General features: G+C 42.3%; 1 protein-coding gene across 4 annotated transcripts in view; it reads right to left on the reverse strand.

Annotated features, from left to right (window-relative positions):
- Positions 1 to 25279, reverse strand: part of LOC116665817 — a 417325-nt gene that overhangs the window by 248226 nt on the left and 143820 nt on the right. The window lies entirely within an intron of this gene.

The raw sequence follows: 25279 nt of genomic DNA on the forward strand, positions 1-25279 counted from the left end.
CCACTCTGCTGATTTTCTTACCATTATGTCTAATTCCCAAAGACTTAATAAAATATCAACCAAGTCACTGGTAGGTAATAACATTTCTTCAATACTTCTAAGTAGTTTCCTCTAGGGATAAACAGGCATGTCTCTATCTATTTAATAATAATTCTAAATTGGGCACAAGAAATAGCCTCGATATCACTATTTCCAAGCTCAAAAAAATGATCTGACATTTATTTCACATTCAACACTGGCGCACGGGTCGATCCTTTCAATAAGAATTGGTCCCAAACCAGGATTTAAATTAATATCTTAGATTCTTATTAATATCTAGACAACCATGATGCTTCACTGTCCTCATCAGAGGCAAAATTTGTATTTTCATCACATATTTAAGCAGTTTGAAAGAAATAAGCCCTGTAAAACATTAAAACTCTGAATTATTTGAATTGTCCCTGTATTGTCCCCAGGTTCGTGAGGACACTTTTCAAGGCATCAGCCTTATCTCACATGGCATTTTTCCTGGGTGCATGTCTGTGCCCCAGTTCCCCCCTTTTATAAGGACACTAGTCATATTAAAATAAGTACTCACTGTACTCCAGTACTCCAGTATCAACATCACCTTAAGTAATTAACCTGCAATAACCCTATTTCCAAATAAGGGTACGTTCCGAGGTCCTGGATTAGGACTTCAACACATGGGTTTGGGGGTGGGGGACACAATTCAACCCTAAACAGCCCCAAATTATCTTTCTGGTTTCCCTTTAGTCTATTCTCTTTTATGCAAATTTCAGGCATCTTTCCAGTGCTCCTTCTAGAAATAAAGTTAAGACGGGAGGGCTCCAGGCTGCTGGGGTACTGCTGTCCACCCGTTCCCCTGCCCTGAGCCCAAGTATGGTCCCCAGTGGAAAGAAGTGAAGTTGGGAACTCCAAGGGGCTGCACACCTGGAGGCTTCTGTTGAAGTCTGGAGGGTGGATCAGGCGACTGGGCTCTACCTCTTTCATCTGCTTGCTACCAGCTGCCCATCTTTGCCCCAAATCCCTCCCAGGAGAACAGGAATCCCCTCTCCAACGTGGAGGAAGAGGAATAAGGCTAAAGAGGTGCTGGGTGCCCAAGGCACCAGGGGCGAGACGCTGCGCCTCAGCACAGGGCTGAGACCCCTGCCCCCACACCTGCCCCTCCCTAGCCCCCGACCACCACTCCCCTAGCTGAAGGACAAACACCCAGGTCTTCCAAGATCTGCCTGTGTTTACCTACTGCCCTCACCTGTCACCACATCCCTATTTTAAACAAAATCGTAGTTCTTCAAACGCCTGGGTCTCATCATGGTGTCTTTCCTCTCCACACCTTCCCACGGAATTCCTTCTGTTGACATCCTCACCTGGGGAACGTCTCCTCTTCCTCTCGGCTCAGATGTCCCTCCCCGACTCAGACAGCACCTTGGATGTACCTTTTCACAAGCCTCACTGTAGCCACCTGCTCTCATCTGTGCAGAAGCTCTGTGCCGTGCCCGCCCCGCTACCTCCATACCCGGCAAAGGTCTGGGCTGCCGATTATCCAATAACCATCTGCTGGTGAACAAAAGAAGGCAGTGTTTGCAGACGGTCTTGACTGAGAGGTCTAAGAGCACTAGAGGGCTTTTTTAAGGGCGGTTGAGGAGTAGGTTTTGTTTGTTTGTTTGTTTCACTTAACGTCCTATCTTGTTTAAATACCTTGCCTGAGAGAGCCCTTCCTCACAGGGGAGTGTCAGCCCACAGCTAGTCCCCGAACATCAGAACAGGAAGCTGTCTTAGAGACCACATGGCAAGGAGCCTTCTTAGCTTTCAGCCCAGCGAGGTGGAGTCGCAGACCCGAGTCCAGCCAGCTCTTGGGCGAGAGAGTGGTGCCCAGATCTCAGTGTCTCACTCTGGTCTGTGAGTGATCGTCTATTGTCTGACTCTGTCTCAGGACTCCAGGGAACGCATGCATACCCTTGACTCCACACTGTGCTCTGTGAGGGCCTGGCCAGAGCCACACCACTGGTTCCCACTGATTTTACCTCGTCCCCCAAGGGCTACACTGCCTTAAAATGAGCTACTCAAAAGGGCATCCCAGACACACGCTTCTAATAGCATTCAAATAATGCAATTCAGGCTGTTCCCCCAATTCTCAATTCTCTTGCTTCCACTGCCTTAGGCTCCCTTGAAACACATCTATTTTTCTGTGATTCCAACAGGAATTTTCCCATCTCTGGGCCGCACAACCAACCCCATGTGCATGTTTATATCAATGTGCAATCAATCATAGTTTGTTCTTTTTTTAAATAGTTCTCTTTTTAAAGACCCAAAGTCATTTTGCACAATTTTTCCCCAAGGCTTAAGTTTTGAATAGCTGGTTCAAATCAATTGGTCACTTAGGAAGGAAATTAACAGTCTTTCTGATTGCAGATCAAGACTTTCTTTTTTTCATTATAATTGCTATTATTTTATCCTGAATACAAAAGCATTCTAGGGCTATAGAATTAGAAAACAAAAACAGCTCAGTAATGACTCTTGTATGAATTGCTGATATATAGCACAGAGAAGGAACATCTGAAAAAACAGCTCTTCTAAAAAAAGCAAATGTTGAATGGACCCTGCCATAAAACAGTCATGACCAGAAATACACTGCGCTTGTGCAATATGTTATCAAAATACAATGTTATATGTAAATTATACCTCAAAAATATTCCGCATCTCAACGCAAGATAAATGAAGGTCTAACGTGTAACAGCAATAGAGATCAATAAAAATAATACTGATGGTCTTTGGCAGGAGTACCTGTGAAACAGAAGCTTCTAAAACTTAATTTTCTGGAATTTTTGGTGTTTACAGTTGTACTTCTATGGATCGTCACCATGATTTCAATTTAATTAAAAAAGTTTATTGGGGGGAGAGAGAAGCAAGATGGCGCAGTACAAGGACGCTTGTAGCTCACCCTATCCCACAAATACACCAAAACTCACATCTACAGACCTACTCAGCCAACTAGAGCACCTGTTGAACTCCGACAGAACATCGCCCTCTTTGAAAGGCAAAGATGCCAAAAATCTGGTAGGAGAAAAGGAAAAAAGAAAGAAGAAAAAGCAAAAAGTGCGGGACCAGTCCTGCAGGGAGGGAGTGGCAAAGGAGTACTGGCGCTCATTCGCTGGGGCTCCCCTCTCCAATGGAGAGGCCAGTGGGATGGAGGGGGAACCTCCAAGGCTCAGATCTGCCCTGAGAACCCCATGACCGACACAACTGAGTTAAACGGGCACAAAGGGTGCCTGCAACACCCAGCCCGAGATGCGAGCCAGCACCTGGGGACAGGACAGGCCACCCAAACCAGGCAGAGGACTGGGGTGGCTGCACTGAGGCAGACCCGGGGCACTGCAGGGGGCTGTGCACCTTGGCTGGGACGGGATATGGAGCAGATATGGATATGAGTCCCCCATAAACTGCGAAAAAAGCAAAGCAACACGGCTGGTGTGCCCTGGGGGGGGGGGGGAGGGCGCCATAGCCTTTGTCTTCTCAGACCCGTGCCGTCATTCCTGGCACATCTCGCAAGAACAGAGGCAGGGCACAGCCACAGCCACCATCTCCTCCTGTGCACAGTGCCCGGGCAGGGGCAGAGCCGAGACTTGAATCCGCACCCGGGGGCTCCGCAACATCCTAGGCAGGACTGAGACTTGTTTACAGCCTGAGGCAGATAGGATCTTTCTGCCCTGGCACCTCAGAGAACTTGCACCGCCAAGACAAACAAGGAGCTGAGATTTCGCAAGGAGCAGGGGCAGGGCCGTTCCGCGGTCTTCCCCGAGAGCCTGCCTTCAGAGCACCGACCCGAGGCGGAGCGGGCAGCTGCATCGAGCAGAGGAGCAACCGGCGCCAGGAGAGGGCGGGGTGGCCCCCCACCGTCCTGGCAGGAACGCAGCACCTGACCACGGTGCTGGGAGGGGGTGCGATCCACCCACCTGCCTCACCCAAGTGCAGCATCTGACTGCGGCATTCAGTGGGTGAGTCACCCGCCCGCCCACCAGGTAAGAGCTCAGCATCTGACCCAGGGTTGGGAGGGGGCGCAATCTGCTAGCTGACAGCCACTAGGAGCAGTACAGACAAGGGTGCCAACAGAGGGCCTCTGGAAACAGCAAACCGAGTTCGCAAAACAGGGCGAAGACACAAGACCTCTCAAAATCATTAAGAGCACACCGTCTCCAGGATAACTAGATAACTGATACTCCTTAAGCCACAGTGCCAGAGAGATATGAACAATATGAAGAAGCAGAGGAACCACTCCCAATTAAAAGATCAAGAGAAATCCCCTGAAAGCACAATCAAGGAAATAGACATTGATGGCCTACTACATCAAGATTTCAAAAAAGGAGTGATCAAAGTACTGAAGGAACTAAAAGAAATAGTGTTTAGAGATATAAAATAAGTCAAAAATGAAATAGAAGCTATAAAGAAGAACCAAGTAGAATTAGTAAACTCATTTGCTGAGATGAGAGCTGACCTAAAGGCTGTACAAAGCAGGCTAGATAATGCAGAGGAACGAATAAGTGACCTAGAAGACAGGACAACAGAAAGCACCCAATCAGAACAGCTGAGAGAAAAACAAATAAAAAACAATGAAAACAATATAAGGGACCTGTGGGATAATATAAAGTGAGCCAATCTACACATAATAGGGGTTCCAGAAGGGGAAGAAAGATCAAAGGGGAATGAAAAGGTATTTGAAGAAATCATGACTGAAAACTTCCCAAACCTAAAGAAGGAATCAGATATCCGAGTACAGGAGGCTCAGAGGGTCCCAAACAGGAAGAACCCAAACAGACCCACACCAAGACATATCGTAATCAAGATGGCCAGAGTCAAGGATAAAGAAATGATCCTAAAGGCAGCAAGAGAAAAACAGAGTAAGTTACAAGGGAACCCCCTTAAGGATCTCAGCTGATTTCTCTACACAAGCACTTCAGGCCAAAAGGGAGTGGCAAGATACATTCAAAATCCTGAATGAAAAAAAAGATGCAGCCTAGGATACTCTATCCAGCAAGAGTATCCTTTACAATAGAAGGAGAAAGAAAGAACTTCACAAACAAGCAAAAACTAAAAGAGTTCAGCAACACTAAATCCATGCTAAAAGAAATATTGACAAGTCTACTCTAAATAGAAAAGAAGCAGCATGCTACAAAAATGAGAAACTCATAACTGGAAAGGAGATAACTGCCATGAATTACAAAAAGAATAAACACAAAATTGTAAACGAAGACATCTAAATCATTAAGAGTGGGAGAGGGAAGCAAGGAAAGCCACTGTGGAAAACCGTATGGAGATTCCTCAAAAGAGTAGGAATAGACTTACCATATGACCCACGAATCCTGCTCCTGGGCATATATCCAGAAGGAACCCTACTTCAAAATGACACCTGCACCCCAATGTTCATAGCAGCACTATTTACAATAGCCAAGACATGGAAACAGCCTAAATGTCCATCAACAGATGACTGAATAATGAAGAGGTGGTATATTTATACAATGGAATACTATTCAGCCATGAAAACTGTCAACATAACACCATTTGCAGCAACATGGATGTTCCTGGAGAATGTTATTCTAAGTGAAGTAAGCCAGAAAGAGAAAGAAAAATACCATATGAAATCGCTCATATGAGGAATATAAAAAAACAAAACAAAACATACAGAACAGAAACAGACCTATAGACATAGAATACAAACTTGTGGTTGCCAAGGGGGCAGGGGATGGGAAGGGATAGACTGGGATTTTAAAATGCATAATAGATAAACAAGATTATACTATATAGCACAGGGAAATATATACAAGATCTTGTGGTAGCTCATAGAGAGAAAAAATGTGACAATGAATATATATATGTTCATGTATAACTGAAAAATTGTGCTCTATACTAGAATTTGACACAACATTGTAAAATGACTATTATTCAATAAAAAAAGTAAAAAAATAAAAATAAAAATAAAAATAAAGAACACTGTAACTTCTAAAAAAAATAGTGTATTGGGAAAGGGGGTGGGGAGGAATAAATTGGGAGTTCAGGATTTGCAGATGTTCACTACTATACATAAAATAGACAGACAACAAGGTCCTACTGTATAGCACAGGGAACTGTATTCAATACCTTGTAATAGCCTATAATGAAAAAGAATATGAAAAGGAATGTATATATATGTAAAATTGCATCGCTATGCTGTACACCAGAAACTAACACAACATTGTAAATTGACTCTATTTCAATTTAAAAACAAACTGAATCATTACATATTTGTTTAAGCCACTGTAGCATGAAAAATGCCCTATGACCAAATAAAGCAGAGAAGGGGATCCATGAGTACAGGACAAGGTTAGACAAAGAGAGACAAGATCAACTAGCACTGCTTCCCACTGGAAACTACTAACAGAAACTAAATGTGTGGGTAATGTGTTGGAATCGCTGAATTATTAAATGCAAATACTCAGGTTTGCATTAAGGAATTTCATGCATTTCGGCCTTTTCTCCTAGTTTACAAATTCTAATTTAAATTTTTACCTTCACTTTCCTTTGAGCAAATTTCAAATATCCTTGAAATGTACCCAAGTGCCTAAAATATAATATAGTCCCCTTTCATTTTTGTACAATAAAATGAACACATATTTAATCTGTCTTCCCAATCCTCACATATTCTTTATTTTCATTAAAAGACAACAATTTTTACTTTAGAAAAAGCATATATACTTAAGGCCAGTTGTTTCATTCTGTCTAATGAAGCTGACTATAAATTCAGCAAATTACTGGGTCCTTTATATTTTGTAAAACAAAGAGATATTATTGAAGATATTTCTAAGACAAATCACTTATCATCATCAAAGCAAATGAAAACTCAAAGCTTTTCATCTAAAGTTTATGAAGCTTGGAGGCCAAGTTAAAAGACAAAAATCTAACATACAGTTTGTTCACTGTCACAGAAAATATTTTGAAAAATAAAATTTGGAGATGTCAACTATGAAGTGTCTTCTCATTACCTAGTCATCCTCATCTACTCACTACTCCATATCTGCAACACAAACCCAAATCACCCTACAGAGATTCCAAACCTGGTTTTGAACCCACTTGAATATACAGGCACCCAGTATATCTAATACCACACTTACATAGCCCCTAGGTCTTCTCTCCTCTTCCTATATTCTGTCTTGGTGTGTGACAACCCCACCCACCCAAATGACTAACCCAGAAATCCAGGAGTCACATTAGTCTCTTCCCTCTGCCCCACCATGAACACTCAAGCACTACATCCCCATCATTTTGCCTAGAAACATCATGAGATCTGTCCAGCGGCAAGCTGGCAAAATGGCTCTCTGTGCAGAAAATAGACAATTAGAAGCATTAGAAGAAATTCTGACAAATCTAAACTTTGGAAAGCAATAAATCTGCTGGGCTAACAGTCGGGAGCAGGAGAAGAGGCTAAGTATAGAACTGGGGATACTCAGAGTATCTTGTTTCAAGCCCAGATGTTTTTCCTGGGTCACCACTTCAATGATTTACAGGGAAACCACAAGCAAATTCATTAAATGCTTCTTTCTATTTGTTTCGTCTATTCTCACTGAAAATTAAAAGTATTCACTTAATTAGCTCTGCAAAAAATGTAAACATGTTAGTTGACATCTTTTCCCTGTTATGCCAATGTAGGTTTCAAAATATGTCATGATGTTTGCCTTTGAGATTTCTTTTTCTCCCCTCTTAACTTTTTTAGAACTGACAACAGAAAGGTTATCGCAACCTCACACCCCCTTGGAACCTTTTAGTCATTACTCTACCAAGAGTATCCACTATCTTGACTTCTAACATAACGGATCATGTATGCCTGATTTGGGACTTCATATAAATGGAATTGTACAATTATGTAATTTTTTCGGTCTGACTTCTCTCACTCACCACAATGTCTGTGACCCATCCATGTTCTAGTACAGAAAAAGGCTGTTCTTTTTCACTGCCATGTACTATCCCGTTGAATAAGTATACTAAAACTTACCCATTATAGTATTTATAGACATTTAAGCCATTTTCAGTTTGAGGTTATCACATTTAATGCTTCTAAGAACACTCTTACCCATGTCTTCGGGTGAAGATGTGTACACTCCTGAAGTAGAAATGCTAGGCATTATGCAAACTGTTATCTTTAATAGAGATCATCAAACTTCTCCCCGGAGAGATCGTACCATTCCTCTTACAAGCGTATGAGAATTCGGGTTGCTCCATTTTCTTACCTACATCTGAGAATTTTCAGTCTTCTGCATTGTAGCCATCCTGGTGAGCATAAAATACTATCCTGTTACGGTTTCATGGATTGACTGATTATTTCCTCACCAAATAAAAAATAATGAACCCATTTGCATATCTGAATAGCAGATTTTGTAAAGTGCTAACTTAAGTTTCTTGCATATTTTTAAGCGTTCTCTTTTTCTGACTGTTTTGTAGGAAAAATTCATATTGTTTGAAAAGAAGCCCTTTGGCAGACAAATGTGTTGCAAATGTCTTCCACTTTGTAGCTTACTTTTCACTTTCTCAGGAACGTTATCTGATGAACAAAAGTTCTTAATGTAGTTCAACTAGTCAACTTTTTTCTTTCAAGCTTTTTGCATCCTATTAAAGAAGTTTTGCCTACACCAGGGTCATGAAAATGTTGTCCTGTGCTTTCTTCTATAAGTATATTGCTGTAGCTTTTGAAAGGACCACACTTCATCTGTAGGCTTAGTTGTGGAGCAGACATTTTAATAAATAAGCACTAATAAATGCTAGAACTTTAGTCATTGTATGAATAGCCATGAAGCAGAGACAAAGAAAAATATTCTTTCTCTGGCTTTTCTTTGTGCAAAAATAAGAAGAAAAGCAGCCCTCGAAGAAGAGAGAGAAGCTTCACCTTTGAATATATTCAAATGATGTGATCCCAAAGTCCTCGCCAATCTTTCTCTCCCACAGAAACCTTCCAGAAATCTCCATGCACTGCTTCCCCAGAGGCTCACACTGCTTCCTCCAAAGGATGCTGAGGCATGTGTCTGGGAAGCTTCTGATTTTATTAGGTGCCAAAGGTGAGAAAAGATAAGACCAAGAATGACTGTGACATCCCGGTCTTTGCTTGAAAGAAAAAAACAGCACTGTCTGACTAAATGAGCAATGCGATTTCCCACAAACTGCTGAGACACTCTCTCACCTCTTTAAAGAAAGAGCATAAAGACTTTTAAAGGTGAACCAGTTACGTTATAACCAGAATATCCCGCTGTCCTGACTTTTTTTTTTTTTTTTTTTGCAGTGCAGACACCTTAAATGAATACAGGGAAAATGGATGACCCTGGAAATTACTTGGATCACTGAAAAACAGTCCCTGAAATAAACTATGGAGAATATTTTTCAAATGAGAGCATAAAAAAAATAATGAGAGAAGAGTCCTTGGCATGTCTTAGAATTCGTACATCTTGGTTCAGTGATATACGGAATCTTTTTCCTACAAATGTGGCTGGTCCTGATTTTGCAGTTGGTTCCTTACAGATAAGGGTGACCCTTAGAATTTTCTTTCTTGCAGTCACATTTCAAAAAATGTTTACTTCCGCGCTCTGAAAGCTAGTAATGTGGCTGAACGAGTCATCTACTTGTATTTGCAAGAAACGATGTGAGGCTATTATAAAGTGTGGAAGGGGAATTATTCGCCAGCAATAACATGAATACATTTAGTCCATGTTTGATTGATGGCAGTGTCCCACCGAGTGGGGAGGAGTCATGGGGAAACACACACGGCTGGGCCCTGACCTGTGTGGTGGCGACGCTGGCTAATCACAGGGTTGAGGGGAAATAACCATGGTCAGACAGTGCTAATACAGATACTAAATCAAACTTATTTTACTATCTTGGTGATGATGATGAAGGGGAAATGGTCCCCTGAATGTGAGGAAAGTCATTAGTTACGTCATAAAAGCGAGACTATGCCTATGAACCACCTGACTTGAGGTCTCTATAAACAGCAGCACGAGCGGAAGGGACAACGAGGCTACACGAACAATCTCAGCATAAACGGACCTTCATCGCATGGTCCTTTGTTCTGCATGGTTTCAGCTTCTCTGTTAAACATTTTGCTCAGCTGGAAAAAGAACTCAGTAGCAAGACCTGCCTTGGTCTTGATTCTTGCTCAGAAGTGTTATCTCCAGGACATCGGTGCCAACCCCAAGGCAGCCCAGCCAGCTCCTCAGGCTGTGCCTGATAACAGTCATCAAAGGGGACGGTCCCCGAATGCCAGCACCACGGGACTGGCCCCACCTGCTTTTTTTGTCTTCCATGGTGCTTTTTTACTTTAAACTTCACATAGTAGGAAATGGTGGGAGCTGGTCTGATGGCTGTTATCTGTGTGCAAGACAGGCTATCTGGTCCTGAGTTCTGAGTATCTGGAATAAAAATCTTCACCTACCTACTAATGTGCAGTACTTACTTGAAGCAAAGAGGAAAACCCCAGAAGCAAAGGCAAGACAGTCTCTCTGGTTTTCATCCATGATTCTCAAAATCAATTCTAAGTCTATTCTTTAGAAGTCCTCTTTAACAAAAGGCATGCCTCTAAAAAAATACTGTCGATTTCCAAAGACAGGTTTACAATGGCCTTCGGTTTCCTAATTTTCCGAATTCCAAACATGGGTTGTGATTCTAAAACAGCTGTAATTTCAGTCGCGCATTAAACTCTTTGGTTTATTCTATTTCTCCCCGACCCCATCGCACAGTAAACTCCACGAGTGGCAAGCATTGTAAGTGCCCTTCCTCAGCATTAGATCCCCGGGACTTAGCATGATATTAGCAAGACTAGGGTTATTACTCCAATTCAACAAACTAAAGAAAAAGCCCAAGGCTCAAATTGGTTCACTTCAGTAGCCGGCCAAGGCACAACTCGGACCTGAGCACAGCATTGTGATGCCAAATGAAAGCTCCCTCTCGTGTTTACTGCTTTCCCCACATTTATATGTGACCGAGGAGCTACCACTTTCAGAAAACACACCTACTCCTATCCTTTATCCAACTCTTACCAATCATGCCTACAGACCGTCTTCATCAATTAATTAAAGGTGCATATTAAATCCTGCCATTCAAATAAATACATCAACTCCATTTTTTTTCCAAGTGTCAAAAACTGTTTCTCCATAACTACCCAATTACTGTCACTAGTTCCTATTTCAATTAAAATGCTTGCCCTCTAAATACAATTCTTTGAGGAGAAGCTGCAGAGAGCACATTATTGATGTTTAGGGTTTTTGCTTTTCTGTCTAATTGGTTTATTCTTCTTAAGCTTTAACCCAAATAAAAAGATAAAGATGTAAAACTCTAAATAAATGCTCTAATTCGCTTCTGCGCCCTCAGACTGTTGGTCCCAAGGGAACAGGATGCTGCCTCTGAAACGAAAGACGATAACCTCAGGCAACCACGGCAGCTGAGAAGTGGCGGGTGCCCGCGGGCCCCAGCCCCTGGTCGCCCTGGGACAGCTGTCATGGCACCAGGGCAGAGAGGCCTGTCGGCTCCTCCCCGCAGGCCCGCACCATGTGACTAGAGAAGAATCAGTGACTGAATTTTGTGTTGTTGTTGCACACGTAGAAACACTGGTTCCTGTGGGTTTCACAGGACTGGAACAATACAACATCTTCACTCGTAAGACGGGGGTCACCGATCAATGCGTGAACGTGCTTTCTCACCGGGACCCCCCAGCCCAGCCGGCCTGTAACCCTTTATGGTGTGGACCACCCATCGTCACAAACTCTTTCCCTGCACAGACCTACAACTCCCTTTCTACAGAGCCTTCCTCATGCTCCTGCTCACCACATGTCTCTCCTTTTCAGCTGTGTCTTTCCCCACTTTTCTATGGCCTAGAAGGTTCCCTGTTATTCCCAAGTTTTGCTACCAGGGAGAAGTAACATAACATTCTACGTATATTTGAGTTACTCGGCTAGAGCAGTAGCTAAGAGCTGCTGGAAATAATTTCTGGAATAAGAAATTCAACAACTTGTTAAAGCTTCAAGCATTACACAAGGCTGGACGGCCTCACGCAGCAGGCCAGGTCAGGACCCACACGGCCAAGGGGACAGCAGGAGCAGAGGGCACTTTCGGCTTCAAACCTTCAGCCTCCATCCGCTCCTCGGAGATGCAGTGACCCATCAGGCCCATCAGTACAGCTGCGTGTGCACCCCAAGCCATTCAAAACACGACCAGTGTCTTCTTACACAGGGACTGGGAGGCAGGCCGGGTACTGGGTAGGCTGCCTCCTAGACTTCAAGAAGCCAAGGGCAGGCTCCCTAGTTAAATCCCACACATGTCACAAGGGGGAGGAGGAGCAGTCCGTCCAGGGCTTAGGGTTCTGGATGGAGAGGGTGCCGTGGAGCACGCGTGGACCAATCGCTGACTCGAGTCTGTTTCTGATTTTAGGGACTGCGCTGGCCCCCCAAGCTTGTTAGATGGCATCCAAGTAGTATCACTGCGTCTAGATCACCGATCATTTCCTGCTCACCATCCACCTCTTTTTCTGCAGATTCTGCTCAACCTTCCAAAGAGGCAGCAGCTCTGTTTCCCCCTTCTGGTGCCCGACTACTTGACTTCTCAAAGCCTCTCACACCCTCCCAGGTCAGGGTCACACGAGGGTCATGCCTGTGTGCACAGGCTCATGGCTCAGCAAAAAACGTGCCATGTTTGCTTTGTGGATTAACAACCGGGGAACTGGATGCACGCAGTGCAGTAGCTCTGCAGTGAGCTTAATAACATGGCCTTTGGTATCAGAACCCCAGAGAAATTCTGGTTCTACTCCTTGACATTTAGGTGACTTTAGGCAAATAAATGAATTGTGCTAAGCCTCACTGAAAAGCAGCAATCAAACCTCCCTCATGAGATGGTTTCTAGGATGCACTTTTTTTTTTAATGCAGATTCCTGAGGGTACTCCAGAGGAGCCCAAATTACTGGGAGTTGAAACCAGGGTGTCTACATGTTCACTACACCAACCACTCAGTTCTTACACACAGACACATCTGACAACACACTGCAAATTCTGTGCAGCAATTCCTAACAGGAAGTACAGAGTGTAGCTGAAAATCAGACTACCCCTGGGAGTTTTCTCTGCCCCTCCTTCAAAATACAAATGATCACTCCCATTTCTTGGACCAGGGAGTATCCCAAAATCTGTCCGGATTTCTGTTTGCACTTCAAGGTTCTAGATTTTTTCCCTTAATAAAGAGGGTACCCCATGAGTAAAAACAAAGTAGCCATTAATGAGTGGACATTAAGGACATGGCAACATCTTTATAATATTCCTTTGTGTCATCGAGTTTTAGAATGCATACAACCTGCATTGAACTACGGCTTCATGACCTCGCCCACCTCCTCTGGTATTGTGGGAACTGCTCAAGAGTAAGGTGGAGGCTGATCCTAACTAGGGTGACCTCAGTGGCCCTGGGTAGTGGAGAGGACTGGCCTGGTGACGGTGGTCCAGTGCTTTGATCTGGGACTTGTCCTACGAAACCAACATCAGGGAATGAAGGCCCCTTGATGATGAATGGAGACGCTCCCCGAGTTGAGGGGAGGGAAGAGGGACAAGCATCTCAGGGAGCACAAGGAATCTTGGCTTCATCAGATGCCTCTCCCCCTGTGGACACTGAAGCTGAGCCCTAATTTTAAAAAGAACGAAATAGGATAGTAATCAGAGGCCCCTGACACCTGCTCTGGCTGGAGGAGACCTCTGAGCCATCACTGAGCATGTCTGCTTTTGCATATACAGCAGCCGCACCATGAGGAGCAGCTGGGTGAGCCTCTAGGGCAAAGAAGAGAAAAGCACGAGGGATGGGCAGAGGAGGCAGGTGGGCAGAGTGGCAGAGAAACTGTCCTTAGGGATTGTGAGTTTCTTTGCACCTAAAGCCAAAATGAAACACCTCATAAATTGAGTTAAAATAAATAATTATTACTTGGCAGTTTTGTTGTAAAGAAAAGAAGCTCTACAAACACAGTGAAATGTATTTATAACAAGTCAGCTCAGATAGATTTCTAAACATGATCTAACCTCTCTGCTCCCATAATAATATTTATTTATTGTTTTATCTCACCTCAATTAAATTTCAATGCAATATGGTTTTATACACATACATGCATATAAAATTTCTGGATAGACAATCGATTTTCAAACACTCATGGTTTTAAAAGATGAGATAAAATTTGCAATCACAACAAAAGCATTATTAGCTTAGTTTTACCGAACCAGACTGAAGCATCATGTCTTATTGAACTAAAAGATGAGCAACCTTCACGCTGTGGCAGTACTGATGGACAGTCCTCCACTGAGAAAATTCCAGAGTTCATTTCATCCCTGCGTCCCTCAGAGCTGAGCTGACGTCAGTTCTCTTGATGGCTTTTGCTTTCCTGCCTTGTCCCTTACTTCTAACTTTGGTAGATTATCTTCCTTGACACCGTGAAGTGTAAAAAGGCAGTCACATCTATTGAGATGTTTCTTTTTGACTTTCCCATTTAATAACACGCTTAGAAATGTCTTCCTCAGCCCTCAGATGTACAGTCAACTCTATTTCATTTCAGAACACCTTCCAGTTCTGTGTTCTTTCCTTTACTTCACACTGCATTCCACACAGGCTCCCTCAGAGACAGCATCTCACTGCAGCATGAATCTACACACACAGCTGCTTTGAAAAACACTGCTAATTCCACTTCCCCTGTGGTTAGAGCAGATCTTGGCAGGGGTGGCATGTTCTGGCAGACACTCACCCAGTCCATCAGCAGGCGTGTATTGAGCAGCTACTCCCTAGAACACACTGGGGAAGGGGAGAGGGAGACAGGGAAGGGATAACTGACTCAAACCCTAGAGTGGGGAGGTCAACTCTAAGTGGGGAGGTAAAACAAGTATGTATGAAATGTTTTTAAAAATACATGTGTTGTGGGCTGATTATGTTGCCCCAAAAGAGATTTTTCCATTCCTAACCCCCTGGTATCTGTAAATGTGACCTTGCTTGGAAATCGTGGTTTACGGATATAATCAAATTAAGGTAAAATGGTGCTGGATTAGGATGGGTCCTAAATCCAATGACTGGTGTCCTTATGAGAGAAAGGAGAAGGCAACGTGGGCACAGGGATACAAAGGAGACACACAGAGGGAAGGAGGTCCTGTAAAGATAGAAGCAGAGGTTCGATGATGCCGCCTCAAGCCAAGGACTGCCAAGAGCTGGCAGAGGCGAGGGAGGGTGCCCCTAGAGGCCGCAGGGGGACAGAGGCCCTGCTGTCACCTTTGTTTTAGACTTCCTGCATCCAGAACTGTGAGGTAAGACATTTCTCTTGCTTTAAGACACCTAGCTTGTGTTACTTTGCTATGGTGGCCCTAAAAACCTATACCGCATTCACCGTTCCTATATGACAACTTGCCAAGTATTCTAAAGCTCTCCAAGGATGCATCTGAGTACTCCAGGCTGAGCTACTAACAGAATTTAGAGGACTTCCACATCTAGATGACAAGACAGATTGATACTTCATAACCCTCACTGCTTCAGACTCTTAAGAAAGATCAAACATAAAAATAGGAAATCCCAAAGAAAAATATATGAAAAATAATATAAAATAAACAGCTCTCTGAATCAGAAATGGAACAAGCATCCAGAACAGCTAGAGGCATTAAGATCCCAGCTTGCTGGTCTCCAGGGGTGAAAGCAGCTGGAGCTCCTTGTGAGGCAGATCCCTGGATCCAAGCACACAGCTGGAGACCGAGGCAGGTAAGAGGACTCCCAGTGCTACCCTGGTACCCCAGTGTGGTGGGCAGAATAATGGCCTCCCAAAGATGTCCACATCCTAATTCCTGAAACCTATGGATACACGACAATAAGTGGCAAAGGGGAATTAAAGATGCAGATGGAATTAAGATGGCTAATCAGCTGACCATAAAATATGAACTATCTGGGTGGGACCAATGTAATAACAAGGGTCCTGAAAGGTAGAAGCCAGTGTCAGAGTCAAGTGACATGAAAAGGACTTGCTCGGCACTGCTGGCTTTGAATGTGGAAGGGGTCACAAGAGAGTTAAGGGAAGACTCCACATGCAGGAAAGAGCAAGGAAATAGAAGCCCCGTTAACATCTTGATTTTAGTTTTGTGACAGGCATGTTGGACTTCTTCTGGTCCCAAGAACTGTAAAATGATCAATTTGTGTTGTCTTGAGCCAGTGAATGTATTTGTGTTAACTTGTTACAGCGGCAACAGAATATGGGTACATCTTGCACTTACAAGTGCAGGACATAAGGAGGCTGGGCACAACTGGGCCTGAGTTGTGGGTGAGTAGCAGTGCCAAGGAGGAGGAGACAGCAGTACAATCCCTGCCTCTGAGGATGGATCGTCTGTGCCTCCAACAGCTTGTGAAGCAATAAGTCCGCATGGCTATTAACATAACTGGATTTAGACATGGGGCTTCAAAGAGCCTAGAGGAGTCAGACAGACCAGACGAGAGGCACAGAAGAGAGGGAATGAGAGGGAAACAAAGCCAGAATAAAACAAAACAAAATTTCTTTGCAAGATATGCTTTCAAACCCAGATGCTAAAACCACATGGAGAAATTCAGTGTGAAGACAGACAACCAAACGCAACCAGGACTCTGAACAGGAATTCACTCCCAGTGACATTCATTCTATAGAACTATCTGCCAAAACCTTTAAAATACGTATTGAAATAGTTCAAAGTGCTAAAAGCATTTTTTAAATTAAAAAAAAAGATACTTGCTATGGACTGAGTGTTTGTATCTCCCCAAAATTCCTATGTTGAAACTCTTACCTCCAATGTGATGGTATTTGGAGATGCGGCTTTTGGGAGGTGATTAGTTCATGTCGGGGGAGCTCTCTTGATGGAATTAAAGAGATAGGAGAGGGAGTGTGGGATCTTCAGATACCAACTAGAGCATATAAAATAGACAAGCAACAAGGTCCTACTGTATAGCAGAGGAAACTATATTTAATATCTTGTAATAGTCTACAATGAAAAGGTATATATACATAACTATATAATGTATAACTGAATCACTATGCTGTACACCAGAAATTAACCAACATGGTAAATCAACTATACTTTAATAAAATTTTTTTAATTTAAAAATTAATAAATAAACTTAGTTATGGGAAAAAAAAAAAAGAGATAGAAGAGAGCATGCTCCCTCCCTCTCTGCTCTCTACAGTGTGAGGGTACAAGATAAGCTGGGAAGTGGGTCCTCACTAGACAGACACTTGATCTGGGACTTCCCAGCCTCCAGGGCTGTAAGAAATGTTTGTGGTTTATCTGTCCAGTCTATGGTAATCTGTTATAGCAGCCCAAACTGACAACAATATAGAAGAAAAACCGACCAAGAATTAAAAAATGGTCCTTAATACGAAATATGGAAAGGATAAAATAAACTCCAATATGTTCAGACTTGAAAAGTAACTCTTAAAATGGAACCTGTCACAAAGAGCAGAACAGCAGAGACGCAACCCCTTAACATAAATCAATCAATAAGATGCGTATGTATGTAGGTACAGATACCTCATATGTGGATAGTGTTTTTCATTTTGAAAAAAGCAAATAGGGCCCAAGATTCATAATTTCTCTGATAGCAAACACCTTCCATATACAACATACTGCTTACTCAAAGAGAGATATTTGATCTGGGAGGCTGTAGTCATGACGGATCCTAAATTGCAAGTGTGTTAATTCTATCATACGGCAAAGGAAACCCTGGGATTCTGAAAGTAAAAAGCCAGGAAAAGGCTCCTCTTCCTGGGCTTTCTGCTGTTCACCCCTTCGCTGAGACCTGAGCTGGCAGTACTTTCTCTTCTGACCAAATGGGAAGTGTGGGAGGGTGGGGAGTGAAGAAAAAAGATACCAAAGGGAATAGGGAATCCAAAGGTAGGAAAAAATAGCATTCCAAAAATATTATCCAGCCACACTAGCAATACAAGCACAGATATTCATTCATTTAAAAGATTCCATTTTTTCTAGACAGCCAATTATGTCACGGCTTCTCTTGAGAACTCAATAAACAAATTATCTTGAAAAGAATTTTTCTTATTGAGTTCTGCAGCCTAATAAGGCATCAATGCCATCAGCATGCCCAGAGTTCTCACCCTGCCTCACAGGAGAGCATCTTGGACACACTCAGATAAATGAATTTTCTAATTCTGGCTCTGTCACCAGCTAATTTGGTTTCTTTGGATTAATGATGCCATGTCTAAAAACAATGTTAGGATTGGATTAGGTGTTTCCTTGCATCTCTTTGTGTTCTATAAGTTTTACTATTCTCTTTCACAGATACTAGAATATCCAAAATCTGCAGTCTTCCCACGTATGATTTATAAAATTAAAAACTGAAAAAGGATACACAGAATTCTCAAAATAAACTGCAATTAAAATAAGAGATTATTAATGTTCTCCCCAAATCACCCAATAGAATTCTCAAATAAGACAGGAGAAGGGTGAGTCTTCAATTGTTATTAATGACAGGGAAAAACACACCTGCAAGAAATTTTCCAGAACTGTAGAAATATGTTCTCAGCTATACATTATAAGGTATATAATGGAACAGGAAGGCAAGTTTTCATTTGGGCTAAGTTTTAAACACGGTTCCATTGTTTCTCCTTAATCAATATAAATTGAAAAGAGATTCATCTAATTCACTTCAAGAACCTAGTAATGGATTTGAAAGGCCAATTCCAGGTCTCCCAGGCATTGAGTGAATAATAAAGCATGAATGGTCATCTGCCAATGAGCCGAGGCATGAAATAAAACTGACTCACTATAAAACTGAAAGCGTGCTCTAAGGTCACATGGACTCCTGAGACCACAGGTGGGTGGGCACAGAGCCGCTCAGGAGAAAAATCAGGACAAGTTCTCCATAGTTCCAAGAAAATGAGGAGAAAAGAATATGAGATAACTGAGAATAAGATGGGTTAGTACTGGTAAATGAACTGTGGTCTTAAATACGGTGCAACTATGGGCAATTAAATATGGTGGCTAAATGATGGGTGTATGGATTTTCTTACATCTAGTATTAAGACCACAGCTTTGTAAAGTCATTAAAATTACACTCACAGCCAGAAATGTATTTTCCAGTTACTCGTGTTACATCATAAATTATCCTGAAAGAGTGGCTTAAAATAGTAACGATGACTTACATAGTGTGTGAACCTGGTACTGGCTGGAATCATCTGGAAAGGTCTTGCTCAGGTTCTTTCCATGGCCACAGGCAGATGCTGGTGGGGCTTGGGTTCACCTTAAAGGCTTCTCTAACCCCATGTCTGGTGCCTGGGCTGAGAAAACTTAAGGAGCTTGAGACTGGCATGTCTAGGGCTCTGGGGACCTCCTCCCTATGCAGTCACTCCAAGTGGCCTCTCCATGTGGCAGCTGCAGGGTAGCAAGACTTCTTACATGATGGCCACAAGAAAAAGCCATCAGATGGAGCCCAGCCTTTTCTAACCTAGTCTTGAGGGTCATGAAGAATCACTTCTGCCAAATTCCACTCGGGGAGCCAGTCACAGAGGTCCATCCAGGTCCATGGCAATAGACATCTCCCTCTTGCTGGACGTATGGCAAAGTCCTGGGAAAGCATTTGGGGTGGGAAATACCATGGCAGCCATTTTTGGAAAATATAATCTGCCAAAAGCTGGTTGAAATAAGAAGACCCCAGTGCTCTTAAGGAATAATTTCTAATTTATTGGGAAAAAAGAAAGACTTGGGCATCGTTTTCTTTTGCTGTCATAATGAACTGCCACAAGTTCAGTGGCTTTATTACAACATCAATTTATTCTTTTGCAGTACTGGAGTTCAGAAATCTGTTATGGGTCTCTCCAGGCTAAAGTCAAGGTGACATCAGGGCTGTGTTCCCTTCCGGAAGCTCTGGGGGAGAACTGGTCCTCTTGCTCAGCTGGTTGTCCAGAATTCATTCCCTTGCAGCTGTAGGACTGAGATCCCTGCTTCCTTGCTGGTTTCCAGCTGAGGCCCATTCTCAGGTGCTAGAGGCCACCTGTGCTCCCTGGTTCAAGGCTCCCTTCCTCATCTTCAAAGCCAGCACCTCCCTTTCACACCTCATCTTCCTTTCTTCCAAGGCTGCTCCCTGACTCATCCTTGATGGAGAAATCCTCTGCTCACAAGAGCAGGCTCAGCCCCCCTTGGAAATCCTGGATAATCTCCCTACCACAAGTTCCATCACCTAAATCACATTTAAAGAGTTCCTTTCCATTGAAGGTAACATAGTCTGGGGCCCAGGACTGGGCATCTTTGAGTACCGTAATTCTGCCTACCACAGACATAATGTGTTTGACTAAACAGAGATCATGGCAAAGGAATTTTAAAAATTCATGTTAAAAGTGCAATGATGCTACATATGATCCAGGAATTCCACTTCTGGGTATGCACCTGAAGGAAACGAAGCTATCTGCACCCTCATGCTCACTGCAGCATTATTCACAGCAGCCAAAATACAGAAACCACCTGCGGGTCCATCATGGATGAAGAAATGTGGGGGATTATATATGTAACATAATGTAGATTATATGTACACACACACACACATATATATATAATGACAACATGGATGAACCTGGAGGGTATTATGTTAAGTGAAATAAGACAGACACAGAAAATACTACACAATCACTCTTACACTTGGAACCTAAAAAACTCAAATGTACAGAAACAAAGAGAAGAAAGTGCTTGTCAGGGGTGGGGAGATCGGGAGATGCTGGTCAAAGGGCACAAACATTGTAAGATGAGTAAATTCTGGGAATCTCGCGTACAATGTGGTGATCATAGTTAACTACAGTGTAGTGTATACTTGAGATTTGCTAAGCCTAGGTCTTAAGTGTTCTCACCACACACAATGGTAACTAGGAGAGGTGATGGATGTGCTAATTAACTTGGCGGTGGTAATCCTTTCAAAATGTAATGTAGATCAAGTCATCATGCTGTATACCTCAAACATACACAATTTCTATTTGTCAACTGCACCTCCATCAAGTTGCAAAAAAAAGTGCAGTGATTCTGTGGCCTCCATGAAGCAAATCCACATACACTAAGTACCTTTATTTAATCAAGTGATTCCCACCTGATCAGAAGTAGAAGATTACAAACTGCACACCCTTAGGTCCATGAGTTTTCTCAGTGGAAAGAAAGACCTTCTGGCTCAAATTCAATGAACTATTTTATACGCAATTATAATAAAGGTTACTTGGGTTCTAAGACCAAACAAACCCAGCAGTAACAAATTAGAACCAGCAAATACCAATCAACAGTGTCAAGTGACATCTGGCAAGAAAGAAGAAAAGAAAAAAAAATTAACACGTAAATAAAATATCTGCGGCACAGACACAGACACAAATAGCAATCTAAAGTCATTTGTTATCAAAGCAGCGTTGCTATCGGTGACTGTCACCATGTGTCACTGAGAAATGACTAAGTTATATTCAAAATATTATAGAAATATTTTACATCACTGGAAAAGGCTAATATTTTCTTAAGACAAGACGGGTGCACGTGCAGTGCAGTGGACGTGTTGGCAAGTTTGGCTGCTCCCGCCATGCCTGCTGAGAAGGAGATGGGCCATGAGACCACCCTCCCTGGATGGATGTGTCTGCCCTGAGGGACATGTGGCCCCGGCTGGGCAAGTCCGCATCTCTCCTGGGCCAGGCCTGTGGGCGCAGAGAAGGATGAAACAGAGCCTCGGGAGAAGCCAACTGAGACACAGGCAAGGATCTGAACAGTCTCTGGGTCCCAACTCCCCCTCCCTCCAGAGAGCAGGCGCACTTTCTGCCTCTGAGTCCTCGACCGTCTTTCCAGTCTTTTTGCTTATTTACTTATTTTGGCCTAACCCAGTCCCAAGGAATTTCTCTTCCTTTGAACAAACAATTCATCATGAAGACAAATGGGCAAAATCTCAGTCATCTGAAAAACAGTCCAGCTATCAAAAAAGATCGATTCTCCAAAGGCTCCAGATGGCTGTCAAGTTTTGTATTTTGTGTAGTTTACCAAAGCACTTTTTGTTTAATACGAGTGTGTTTCAATAAACTATCCAAGCCTTGATTAGAAGAATAGAGTTTCTCACCTCAGTAACTAGCTTTTAATATAAACAGATGTCTGCAATTGTATTTCAAATATGACCCAATAATGGGATTTGATCAAAATGAGTCAAAACACAGTATTTTTCAAATAATGTACTTATAATTGGTTTTAAAATACCTCACACCTTCTTGAAGTTAAGAAATTAAGTCATCATAGGAATTACAGGTTTCAAAGAAAGCCCCTATCACTTTTCTTTTTTGCCAAGAAATCTATATTTTTAGAAAAATAAATCACATTAGCATTATAGACAATAGACTTTATTCCTGGAAAAAGTCATTAGTCAGGTTAGAATTTCACAATTTTGAGGTTCAATGATTTTCATCAGTCGGGGTCAAGGCAGTAATACAGAGCCCACCCCAGGTAATTCAATAGATTGAATTTAATATGAGGCACAAGTTACAATAGTGTTGGAAGATTTGAAAAGGAAAACAGAGAACAGAGGCCAGCTAGCAATTAGCATTAACAGCTAGGCTGCTACACATCCCAGGGCTAGGGAGACCAAGGCAGAAGGCCAGAACCACCAGGAAGGATCTAGAAGAATCTAGGAGAGACATAACCGTAGCTAAAGACCCTACACGAAGCGGAGAGAAAGAAGGAGAAATACCTGGTTGTTCCACTGGCCAGCCTTAATTGGCAGCCAGCTGGCAAGGGAGCCCAGGAAAGGTGAATTACAGGAGTGGAACCCCTGCAAACTGAGATCACAGAAGAGTTGAAAAAGGTTCTGAATATAAACAGGCAAATAACCACCACAACAACTGAGCAAAGTTTTTACACTTTAAAAAACACATTATCATATATGGAGTGACAGAGGCAACTGTTTCCAGCAGCAGAACAGTTTCTGGCTGAAACCCACATAGCTATCCCCAATGATCGTGCTATGTTATACATATACTGAAACTAAAATTATACTCGATTGTCTAGAAGTCAAAGAGAAAATCAGCAAAGATTTTACCGTACTGCCCTCTGGCATGCAGGAACAAAGCTAGGGCTAATAATTTGCCCTGTACACAAATAAAATTCTACGTACTGTCATTATTATTATATTATTGTCCACAATTATTATATATTCACAATTATCACTGATATCTATGAAATATAGTAGTAAATATTATGGTTGCCTTCCAATAGCCACTCCACCTGCTTTCATTGTTTTGCAGCCTAATGTTTTGAGTTTGTGTGACCACAGACCTTTCTGGAGGGTTGAGCCATTCAGGGAATACCTCATGAACCTTCACAACAGTGCTTCAGAGATAGTCAGCAACCCCAAAATAAGCCAGTCAGAATATGACATTCCTTTGGCTACAGAACTTGTGCAGAGAAAGTCCAATCATGCTTGATTCAATGACTGTGAAAGTAAAGTTTTAGCTCCCTCTTCTTAGAGGAGAAAGAACGAGAATGATACCTCAATTCCTTTTTTAATCCATTCTGTGACCATGAAAGAACTCAGCATGGAAACAAAGTCTAACCGCTTTGGTACAGAGAAGATGTCAAATACAAGTAGATCACAGAAGAATTTAGACAGAGCCCTGATCAAACCATGCTTGAATTCCATATATTTCTGAATATTTCAGATACAAAGTCAATACATCCCCAAATTCCTTCAACCAGTTAGATCTCAGTCTTGGCTGTTGTTATTAGAAGCCAAAAACAAAATATACGGGACACTGCTACGTACTTCACATGGCCTACTTCACTTAATTCTGCCAAACTCCAGGGAAGGAGGCTTTAGGACTGCCTGCATTTTGTATCTGAGGAAAGTGAGGGATGCAACTTGTCAAAAGGTTTTCAAACTGTAGACAGTGAAGAGTTTGAATCTGGTCCATCTGTCTTCAGAGCCTATGCTCTCACCCATGACACCACCCACCCCCCTACCCACCATGCTCCTCCAAAACCTTTCCTTAATGGATAGCTCTGTTGGTCTTCAACTTGGAGAGAGTGTTTTTAAATAAATGACTTTATAGGGGACAAAACAGAAAACATGAGGACAGATTAAAGAATGTTAAAATGTACATAATCAAGCCAAACCAAATTAAACTACAGATAGAATCAAATAGAGTATCTTTTACCCAAACAAATAATTCAGTTGCATTAGATATCCATGAGACATACTAACCGCACAGATTAAAATGTCAAATCTTCAGAAATACTTTTACAGGATGGTAAATAAAAGTGAACATCACCAAGGCATCCTATTTTCTTTTTAAAACTGAGGAAAAGCATTGGTTGTAACTCAACAATGTGAACATCATAAAATTTAGGATTCTCTTAAGACTGTGATTCCTTGGCTTAAACTCACAGTTTTCTAAACAGATTGCAGCGTATGTACTTGCAAGTCATTCCTACATAAAAGATTTTTGGCAAAAATACCACATACATAATTTGTACAGGCACACATCCATAAACACACTCACATAGTTCTACATACACATGCATAAGATTATATACACATATGATTTACATACAGAACTTTATCTGTATCCCCTAGATATATATGAATTATATTGTTCTTAAAGTATTCTTTCTCACTATCAAGTAAATAACAAAAGCAGGTGTTTCTATCCATGATATACACAGTCTCTTATAAAATGCAGTACAAGATAATTCAACTCAACGAGCTGGATTTGCGCACATTCCCAGGATAACCACATCTCCCCTCAGCAGCCAAGTTCTGGAGGGGCCCCAAGGATTCAGAGCATGACAGAGCATGCTTCACTACGGCTCTGTGTTACCCACACCACTGCTGGGACCTGACAAAAGCACTGGAGAAAACCGGACCTTTACTGCCCTTCCTATTAACAAATGTGTATTTCCCTCTGGAAAAGATCCTTCCCTGCCTGAGAAACCAATTAGGAGCTATTTCTGGCAGGATTTAATATTTTTATTTTGACCTACTATGTACATTTTGACTCTAATGTGTGCCCATTTTCCCTAAATAGAAACCACCACAGAGTCTATGCTGAATCTTTCAAAAAGAGAAAAAGGTAGAAGCTTTTGGTAACCCAGTGCTAAAAATAGAGGAGGCTACGACAGTATGTTTTATATTGATAGTTCTTCTGTTTAAAGAAGCAGTAACATCTGAAACCACCAAACCCACTCAACACTATGTAAGCAAGCGTTGCTCCAGGGATGTGGACCTGTCAGAGCCCTAACTACCTTAGGAC

This window comes from Camelus ferus, chromosome 9 (genome assembly GCF_009834535.1).
Source record: "Camelus ferus isolate YT-003-E chromosome 9, BCGSAC_Cfer_1.0, whole genome shotgun sequence".
In the NCBI taxonomy this organism is placed as follows: Eukaryota; Metazoa; Chordata; class Mammalia; order Artiodactyla; family Camelidae; genus Camelus; species Camelus ferus.